Source organism: Silene latifolia, chromosome Y, assembly GCF_048544455.1.
Source record: "Silene latifolia isolate original U9 population chromosome Y, ASM4854445v1, whole genome shotgun sequence".
Lineage (NCBI taxonomy): Eukaryota > Viridiplantae > Streptophyta > Magnoliopsida > Caryophyllales > Caryophyllaceae > Silene > Silene latifolia.
The window spans coordinates 429,901,352-429,911,780 of NC_133538.1; positions in this window are offsets into that span (position 1 = coordinate 429,901,352).

A 10,429-nucleotide genomic window follows, 5' to 3' on the forward strand; every position below is an offset into this window, starting at 1 on the left:
GTTTTGTTGATCATATGAAAAGCTTGGTAAAATTGCATCTTAACTATATTATAAACTTGAGTTTATAAAGTTGCATAGAGTATGTTGGGATATGTGAGATAACATGCGGGTAGTATATACGAGTCAGCATGACTCGATCAAGTAAGGGGGTACTCGATCGAGTAGGTGAGGTACTCGGTCGAGTGGGTCTGACTCGATCGAGTGGGTATTTGGCGTTTTTACAACCAGAATCGTGTTTTTGGGCACTCGATCGAGTACATAGGGCACTCGATCGAGTAGGGGGTCACTCGATCGAGTAGCTGTGCTACTCGGTCGAGTATGTTAGAGATCAAAAGGTCTGTTTGGGGTCTGATGTCGAGGCACTCGATCGAGTATGGTGGGCACTCGATAGAGTAGGTTTAGGCACTCGATCGAGTGTGTTCTGGGCAGTCTGCTATCGTGTTTTGAGGTTTTAGTGCGTATGTTTATATCTACCCTTCTTATATAGTTTCAAGATGCCCCCCAAGAGAAACGCTTTGTATGCGAGAGCTGAGACCATGAACATAGATGATATCGTTAAGATGTTGGAGCATCAGGATGCTCTTACGGAGGCCTTAAAGAAAGTGGGAAAGGATAAGGAGGTTGATCACTCTAAGATCAACTTTTATATAGTGAGGTTTAACCCAAAAGAGTACAAGGGAACCGGGGAACCAAACCTTCTTGACAACTGGCATCGAGAGATGGAGAACATACTAGACCTGGTTCACTGTCCTTATGAGATGAGATTAGAACAAGCTGCGTTCTACCTGAGGGAAGCAGCTGGCGAGTGGTGGGATAAGGTGAAGGTGAGTGCTAGGGAGATGTATGCGAACCAGGGCTTACTTGCTATACCTTGGGAAGTGTTTCGGAGGGCTATGAGGAAAGAGTTTGTACCGGAACATGTGAGGAGTAAGCTGAGAGAGGAGTTTGATGGGTTTAAGATGACATCTGATATGTCTGTGGCTGAATACTACAAGCAGTTTAATGAGAAGTCTAGGTATGCTGAGGATATGGGTTTAAGTGAGGAGAACCTGGCGCTGAGGTTTGAGAGGGGGTTGACCCCTAAGATCATGGATAAGCTACCCGTGGGAGTCCTTACTGATGTTAAGGAAGCTTATGAGAGGGCTGGGAGAGCTGAGAGGTTGGTGGAGATGGCTCAGGAGAGAGTGGGTGAGAAAAGAAAGGCTGAGAGTGAGGGTGGTGGCCAATCTAGTCACAAGAAAGGCAACCACAATCAAACTAGAGAGTTTTCTTCTGGGTCAGGGTTCAGTGCTGGGGCTTCCTTTGGGTGTGGCCGTATGAGTAGTAGTGGTAGTTGGGGGATGATCTGCTATGGCTGTGGCTTTTCAGGGATCGGCTCGGGGGAGCTATTCTCAGGGACCTGTACAGAGTTATGCGAGCAATAGACCGTCTGGGTCGTGGTCTAACCGGGTAAGTCCGAGCTATCAGGGTGGAGGTAACAACAATGGCGGTAATTCTTATCAGAAACCAGCTACGAACAACAACAACAATCAGGGGTCGGGTGCTGAGCCGACCACATCAGCCAGTACTGTCCAGGGAGGTGGACAGAAGACCAGTGGAAAGCTGTTCATGATGGACAAGAAAGCAGCTGAGGATGATGCACATGTTATCAATGGTACTTTTCTTGTTAACGGTATTCATACCTTTTTTTTTGTTTGATTCGGGGGCGTCTTAGTCGTTTGTATCTTCGAGTCATGTTAAACGGTTGGGTTTGAGGGTATATGAGTCTGTAAGTGAGAAAGTTTTTATACCTTCGGGTGAGTCTGTATCATGTGGGAGGTTGTATTGAGATGTGTCTATGATAGTTGGGCAAGTTGATCTACCTGTAGACTTGCTTGAGTTTCCTTTTGATGGTTTTGAGATGATAGTCGGGATGGATTGGTTGGGAAAGTATAAAGCTAAGATAGACTGTCATTAAAAGAAAGTGTCTTTGAGAGGTCCTAAGGGTGTTAGTGTGTCTTATCGTGGGTTTGTGGTCAAACCCAAAGTTAAGTTGATTGCAGCTGTGACCTTGAAGTCTTATCTTAGGAAGGGATGCCCTTTGATCTTGTGCCATGTGAGAGATGACCGGATAGAGAGTCTGACAGTTGATCAGATACCAGTGGTGGATGAGTTTACAGATGTTTTTCTAGAGGAGATTCCGGGGTTGCCACCGAAGAGGGAGATATATTTCACAGTTGAGTTGAAACCGGTGACGGGGCCAATCTCTAAGGCACCGTACCGGATGGGTCCTAAAGAGATGGAGGAGCTCAGGAAACAGTTAGATGATCTGATAGAGAAGGGATACATTAGACCTAGTGTATCACCGTGGGGAGCACCAGTTCTTTTTGTGAAGAAGAAAGATGGGAGTTTGAGGTTGTGCATAGACTACAGAGAGCTGAACCGAGTGACGATGAAGAACAAGTATCCTTTGCCAAGGATAGATGACCTGTTTGATCAGTTGAGTGGTGCATCAGTCTTTTCCAAGATTGATTTGAGGTCGGGGTACCATCAGGTGAAGATTAGAGAGGTGGACATACCAAAGACAGCTTTCACGTCGAGGTATGGCCATTATGAGGATGTGGTGATGCCGTTTGGGTTATCTAATGCACCGGCTGTGTTTATGGATTTGATGAACAGAATCTTCAGACAGTTTTTGGACAAGGTTGTGGTGGTCTTTATCAATGACATCTTAGTCTACTCCAAGACTAAGGAGGAGCATGAGGAGCATCTGAGGATTGTGTTGCAGACTTTGAGGGAATATGAGTTATATGCTAAGCTGCCCAAGTGTGAGTTCTGGTTAGAGAAAGTTTCTTTTCTGGGGCATGTGATCTCTAAGGAGGGAGTAGCTGTGGATCCGGCAAAGATTGAGGCAGTGACAAAGTGGGAAGCACCAAAGAATGTTGCTGAGATCAGGAGTTTCTTGGGTTTAGCTGGATACTACAGACGGTTCGTGAAAGATTTCTCCAAGATAGCTACACCTATGACAGCTTTGATGAGGAAAGAGAACAGGTTTCATTGGGATGAGAGTTGTGAGACGGCGTTACAAACATTAAAGGAGCGTTTGACCACAGCTCCTATCTTAGCATTTCCTGAAGGGATCGAGAACTTTGAGCTTTATACAGATGCCTCAAAGAATGGGTTGGGATGTGTGTTGATGCAGAATGGTAAAGTGATTGCCTATGCTTCTAGGCAGTTGAAGACTTATGAGGAGAACTATCCTACACATGATCTGGAGTTGGGTGCAGTGGTGTTTGCTCTCAAGATTTGGAGACATTACCTTTATGGGGCGACCTTTAAGGTATTTTCGGATCACAAGAGTCTCAAGTACATCTTCACTCAAAAGGAGTTGAACATGAGACAGATGAGGTGGATGGAGCTGATTGGCGATTATGACATGGTTATTATCTACCATGAAGGGAAAGCCAATGTTTTTGCAGATGCTCTGAGTAGGAAGAGTGTGCATTCTTTGTGTACAGCTCTATCTTTGATGAGGTTGAGAGATGAGGTGGGGAAGTTTGGGATACATATGATGCAGAGAGGGGATGCCGTGGGAGATTTGACAGTACAGCCTGATCTTTATGATGAGATTCGAGGTAAACAGGCGTTGGATCCTAAGATGGTTGAGTGGAGAGCTAGAGTAGAGAAAGGGACAATGTCTCGATTTTCTATTCATACAGATGGTAGTTTAAGGTTTGATGGTAGGTGGTGTGTCCCTAATGATGAAGAGCTGAAAAAGACTATCATGACAGAGGCACATTGTACACCATATTCAGTACATCCAGGTGGTGACAAGCTGTACAAGGATTTAAAGAACACGTTTTGGTGGCCTGGGATGAAGAAAGAAACAGCTAAGTTTGTGGCCCGTTGTTTGACATGCCAGTGAGTTAAAGGGGAACAACGACGACCACAAGGTAAGATTCAGTCTCTAGAGGTACCTGAGTGGAAGTGGGAATCCATTTCTATGGATTTTATCATGGGTTTGCCAAAGAGTCAATAGGGTAACAACATGATATGGGTAATAATGGATCGACTGACCAAGTCAGCTCACTTTGTGCCAATGAAAGATACATGGACTAAAGCACAGTTAGCTATGGCTTATCGGAAGAATGTGCTTAAGTTACATGGAGTCCCTAAGGACATAGTATCTGACAGAGATGCGAGGTTTATCTCAAGGTTTTGAAAAGAGTTGCAGGAATCTTTAGGAACAACTTTGAAGATGAGTACAGCATTTCATCCTGCGACAGACGGTCAGACTGAGAGAACAATCAAGACTCTTGAGGATATGTTACGAGCTTGTATGATGGACTTTGCTGGTAGCTGGGAACAAAGGTTGGATTTGATAGAGTTTTCTTACAACAACAGCTATCACACTAGTATTGGCATGGCACCGTTTAAGGCTTTATATGGGAGGAGATGTAGGAGTCCGATTTGTTGGGACGACAGTGTTGAGGCAGTGGTTCTAGGACCAGAGATGGTACATGAGATGGTTGAACAGATTAAGATGATCAGGGAACGGATGAGAGCAGCTCAGGATAGGCAAAATAGTTATGCAGATCTATATCGCCGGGATATAGAGTTTCAGGTTGGGGATAAGGTTCTTCTGAAAGTGTCTCCTATGCGTGGGGTTATGAGATTTGGGAAGAAAGGCAAGCTGAGTCAGAAGTTCATCGGGCCTTATGAGATCTTAGAGCGGGTTGGAGAGGTTGCATATCGTCTGGTTTTACCAGCTGCGTTAGAGAGAGTGCATAACGTGTTTCATGTATCTTAGCTACGGAAGTATGTGAGTGACCCGTCACATGTGTTAGAGGCAGAGAGCTTAGAGCTACATGAGTCCTTATCATATCTTGAGGTACCTAAGCAGATTCTTCACCGGAAGGTTAGGAAGACTAGGAGTGGTGAGACAGTTTTGCTTAAGATCCTTTGGTCTAACCACAAGACTGAGGAAGCTACATGGGAGCAGAGGAGGCCATTAGAGAGCGTTACCCTTTCCTTTTTTATCAGGTATGTATGGTTACGGGGACGTAACCTTGTTTCTTTTAGGGGGATAGGAGATGATCGCGAAGAGTTTTAAGAGTTTTTTTTATACCCTTTTTATGTTGTGTCGGTATGTTTGTTGTGGTTGAGTCGGGTTGAGTTTGGGTTAGTAACATGTTTTATGTTGAATTTTGTTTGGTTGTTGAGTCGGGAGTGTTGTAGTGTGTGTCTTTGTTTTGTTGTGGTTTGAACTTCGGGGACGAAGTTTTTTTTTAAGGAGGGAAGACTGTAATACTACGGTTTTATGAGTCTCTGGGTACTCTATTGAGTAGGCCTTACTCTGTCGAGTAAGGGTGTGTTGCGTTTGAAAAATAGTTTCTGACCTGTTGGGTCCTCGATCGAGTAACGTTGATACTCGATCGAGTAAGGGGGCACTCGATCGAGTTCCTCAGCTACTCGATCGAGTAGCCGGTTTACGGGGTGATGATTTATCGGGTTTTGTTAATAATGCGATTAAGTATATAATTACTTCCGTCACTTTTCTTTAAACACTTTTACAACCTAATTGCTTTCAAAAGAGAAAACAAACTACGTTCTTCGCATCAATCGCATTGTTGACAAATCCCGGAGCTTGGAAGGTCGGTTTTTACCTTTCTTTATACCTTTGTGATCCATGCTTCGAGGGGAAGATCTACGTACCGTTTTTATAGTATTTCGTTAAAGTTGGTTAAACCCTAATTTGGGATTTGGGGATTTTTGTTTTATTTCATGATTGGTAGTGATTATATGTTTGTATGTTAGGAGGAGGATTCGTAGAGGAAGCCTTTTGATATCAGCTGTGAGACCGTCTGATTGTGTCCTTTCCAGGTAGGGTTTCCCTACTCAGTATTAGTCCCATAATGCATTGTTGGTGTTGTGTGATTGTTGAATACTATCGTATTCGTATTGTGACGGTTGTTGGTTTTGATTGCTGCTTAATGGTTGTGATTGTTTGTCTCTGGTTCTCGAGATGCGTTCTCGGCTGAGTGGAGTCACTTGCGGGAGTGGCTTCACGCCCTAATTTTGCCCTCCGTGAACCCGCCACGGGAGGGGATGTGCACATTAATGGGACAGGGTTATCGCTCGGTATGATGAGCGGGGATTTGGTGGGTACGGCTGCGGTCCCCAACTGGCAGGGCTGGTCTAGTGGACAGTCGGTGACGGAGATTGATTGGAGTGAGTGTGATTGTGTGTGTGATCGTTGAGCTGTTTGTTTTCTGTGTTGTTGGTTATATAAATTGTGTGATTAGTACTGACCCCGTTTAATGTTTTTAAAACCTGTGGTGATCCATTCGGGGATGGTGAGCAGTTATTGAGCAGGTATGAGTCGAGTTACTGGGATAGCTGGGATGTGCCACCCTCTGATGATAGAAGTCTTCCGTTGTAGCTTTAGTAGTTTAATAAACATTTCATTTAGTTGATTAGACATTTGGTTTTGAGAACTTGTATTCGTATTTGGTTTTGGCTTTGAATTGTAACCTTTCACTAAAGTTATACAATTTAAATGCTGTTTCGTTATTGTCTGCTGATTATCATTGCCTCGGGTAACCGAGATGGTAGCATCCTTATACCTGAGTGGTCCTGGTAAGGCACTTGGAGTATGGTGGTGTTACAGGCACGACCAGGCACGGCCCACGGCCCGGCTCAGCGAGAAAATCGAGGAAGCACAGGCACGACACGGCGTGGCTTGAGACAGGCTCCAACGCGATTTTCTTCATAAATTCGTGCCCAGGCACGGCACGGCCCAGGCACGATGGAGCCTGGCATGACTCGGCCCAAAGAATAGGTCGTTGATCATCATTTGTTAAACAAAAAGTGCATTAATATTTAATAAAAATATATATTTAAACCATTAATAATCATTTATTAAACAAAAAGTACATAAAATATATCAATCATGTAACAATTTATTTAAAAATAAAAAAAATATTAAAGAACATGGGCCGGCCCACAGACAAGGGACGAAAAGCCCATGGGCCAGACACGGCCCAAGCACGAAAACGGCCATGCCTTGAGCGGGCTCCGGTGTAGGTTTGGATCAGTGGGCCTGGCACGGCACGGCCCGAGAAGACCAATATCCGTGCCTGGGTCGGGTCAATTTTGGGGGAAGGCATGACGGGCCGGCCGAGCACGGCTCATTGCCTACTCTAGGCAGAACAAGGCTGTAAAGCCATTCCTAAAGATGACTCCACTCAGCCAGGGACGCACCCTGAACATACCTCTAGCAATCAGCAGCCAACATCGCATACATCTATATGAAGGCAAGGTAACCTCCACCAACACCTATCACTGTTGGAATATGTGTCCTCCGACAATGATGCGATCACAACTGTTGATCATGATGATCACATGTTTAAGTCTCATTCTAAAGAATACAATTGGGAAGTAATATTTTACTATCAACTGGTCCACACATATCGGTAATGATTGGCTGAATAGAGTTTGACATTACTGTAGTGAGATGGTGGTGATCAGTTGATCCCCTTAGGTCATACCTAAAGGGTAACACTCTTAATTGATTATTTAATTGATCGTATGACGATACGGGTTTATTAAATTACTTAAAATTGACGGACGATTTTGGAAGTAATATTTGCGTATCTCATTATAATTTGATTAAATAAGATACGGTCTAAGTGATCGAATTGTTTTATTAATTAGATGAAATTATTGTTTAAGGAATCAATTGTATTAGAATGAATAATTTATTATAAATACAAGATGTTGTGATTTATAATTGGTAAAATATTTTGGTACAAGTAATTATGAATTACTAAGTCAATTTTGTATATGACGTATTTTTATTAATGCGTTGATTTTTAATATTTCTAAAAATACATAACAATTTTACATGACATGTGACATGTGACAAATTGACAAAGATAAAATGGAATCCATTTTATCTCTAAATGGACCGAATTAGTGGGGTGTTTTAGGAAATTATTATGTTATTAACTAAGTGGTAAACATAATCATTTTGCCTAAACCTAGCCATGCAAACCTAGTGCCTCTTGTGAAGAGCACCTTGCTCATGCATTGGCCCTAAGAACTCCCCCTCCTACCCGGTTTTATGAAGAGAAAACTATAGGTTTTTCTCTTTAATTTTTACCTTATACACTACCAAAATATTAGGGTATTCATTCATTCTTACATCCATCTAAAATAAGAGTTTTTAGAGAGATAAAATTCTTCCTCTTTATCCCTTCTCTTAGCCGAAATATTAAGAGAACAAAATAATATTTTGGTCAATTTTATTTAAATTAATATTGTTCTAGTAATAATAATATTAATTTTATTAAGAGATTAACTTGGGTATTAATCCTTGGGAGGGATTCTACACTTGAATCCTTGTTCATCCAATATTTGGAGAGCTCAAGAACAAGTGAGTAGGAGAACTCACTTGTGCCCATAAATCCGAAATATCAATGTAAGAGTTGATGATTTCTTTCTTATTTTTATTATTGTTTGCATGCATAAGATCAATGTTTAATTTTATGACTAAATTAAATCATCACATATATGAATATGTCAAGTAATGAGATATAGATTTCTAACAAGCGGTATCAAGAGCCTTAGGTTGTTTGCATGCAAATCGGTTATAATTTTTCCGAGTTATACGATTAACATATAAAACTTATAAATTTGTGTTATTATGATATATCACGAAATAAATTATGCATGTTAAAGTTTTTGGTCCTAAAATGTATTTAGGATTTTTGGTTAATTTATGGATTTTTATTGTTCATTTTATATAATAATGGCATTAAAATGTGATTTTATGATAAAAATGTCATTTTCGGACTAAAATTAGCTAAACTTCGAATTTTCCATTGGTTTTTGGATATATTTTCACATATATTATTTTTAGATGACCTGTAAAGTTTCAGAATTTTTGGAGTTTTTATGCTCGAAATATAGATTTTTCATGATAAAAATCGAATTTAAATGAAAAATAGGTAAATATGAGAAATATTTCGAATATGGTCATATAAATCTAGTATGTTGTCACATGAAATTTTACAAGATGTGTGTAAAATAATAGGCTATAATGAAGTCTTTATGCATGATTTATGAATTTTTGATGAAAAATAGCATAAATAGTGACTTTAATTAGTCAATAATTGCTAAAACATACTTCATGACTAAGGAAAAACGTCACATGTTGCATTTTATTACCTAATTCAGATCTAAAATTGAAAATTTGATAAATATAATTTTTCTCATGTTTTTATGATTATATTTGATAAATCCGATAAACCGCAACATTGTTTTTCCCAATAAATTTCGAAATTTTTAACCTAAGTTTTTGAACATTATGAGTGTCATGGTATTTTTTCAGAATGTTCATGAGTTTAAATTTTGAATTTTGAATTTATTTGAAATTTTTGTGATTTATTTGAAGTTTACAGCATTTTATTGTAATTTTGAGTCCATTAATGAACAATTTTAAGAAATAAAAGTTAATTATTGTCAATATGTTAGTGGAGACTAATTTTGAGTCCTAAGTTGGTTTGGGTAATTAACTTGTGCATAAATATGATTTTATGTAATTTATTGTGATTTTAAAAGGTTGAATCACGCAAATCCGTAAAAACCGATTAATATACGATATTGGCTCCTAAAAGGCGATTTAGCATAAAATTGGGCATGTTCATACATATTATAATGCTGCATTTTATTTATGATTGTGATAATTTTATTTTATGTAATTTTTACTTAGTATGGCCTTAGTTTTTAATTGGTATTACCCGAAATGTATGGGAATATCGATTCGGTTGTAATTTATTGTGATCTCGTATCACCGTTTTGTAATTTAATAGATTTATTTTTATTTTAATTACAAATGTATAATAGGAAATTATGTAATTTGTTATGTAATTTAATTATTTCGGAGTTCCTTGAAGACGGTGTCACTCAAGGAAGACGATACATAAAGAAGGTGTTACCTCGAGATGCGTGCTAAAACCGAAGTTCAAGGGACCAATGGAGTTGGTTTCCGAATATGTAATAGTTAATTAGATTTTCTATTTTAGGAAGGCCATACTAGGATTTAATTTATGTTTTGCATTTTATTTATATGTTGCATGCATCGCTAAATCGCCATAACTAAAACATGCATTGTCTTTTTTAATCGAGTTTATCGACCGTGTCAATTAGAATTATCGTAGTTCACCGCTTTATTTCACTTAAAACGTGATAGATAATAAATTGACATGACCTCTCGCTAGAATAATCAATTGAGACATAGCCTTACCAAAAAGTAGAAACCATGAAAACCTATTTCGTGAGGGAGTGCACTCGGCCACACCGGGGTACAAACCTTGTTACGTAGGGGAAGTAGGTGATAAATGTCTATCCACCGAATTCATGTTGATAAGGGTTTCATCGGCCACAC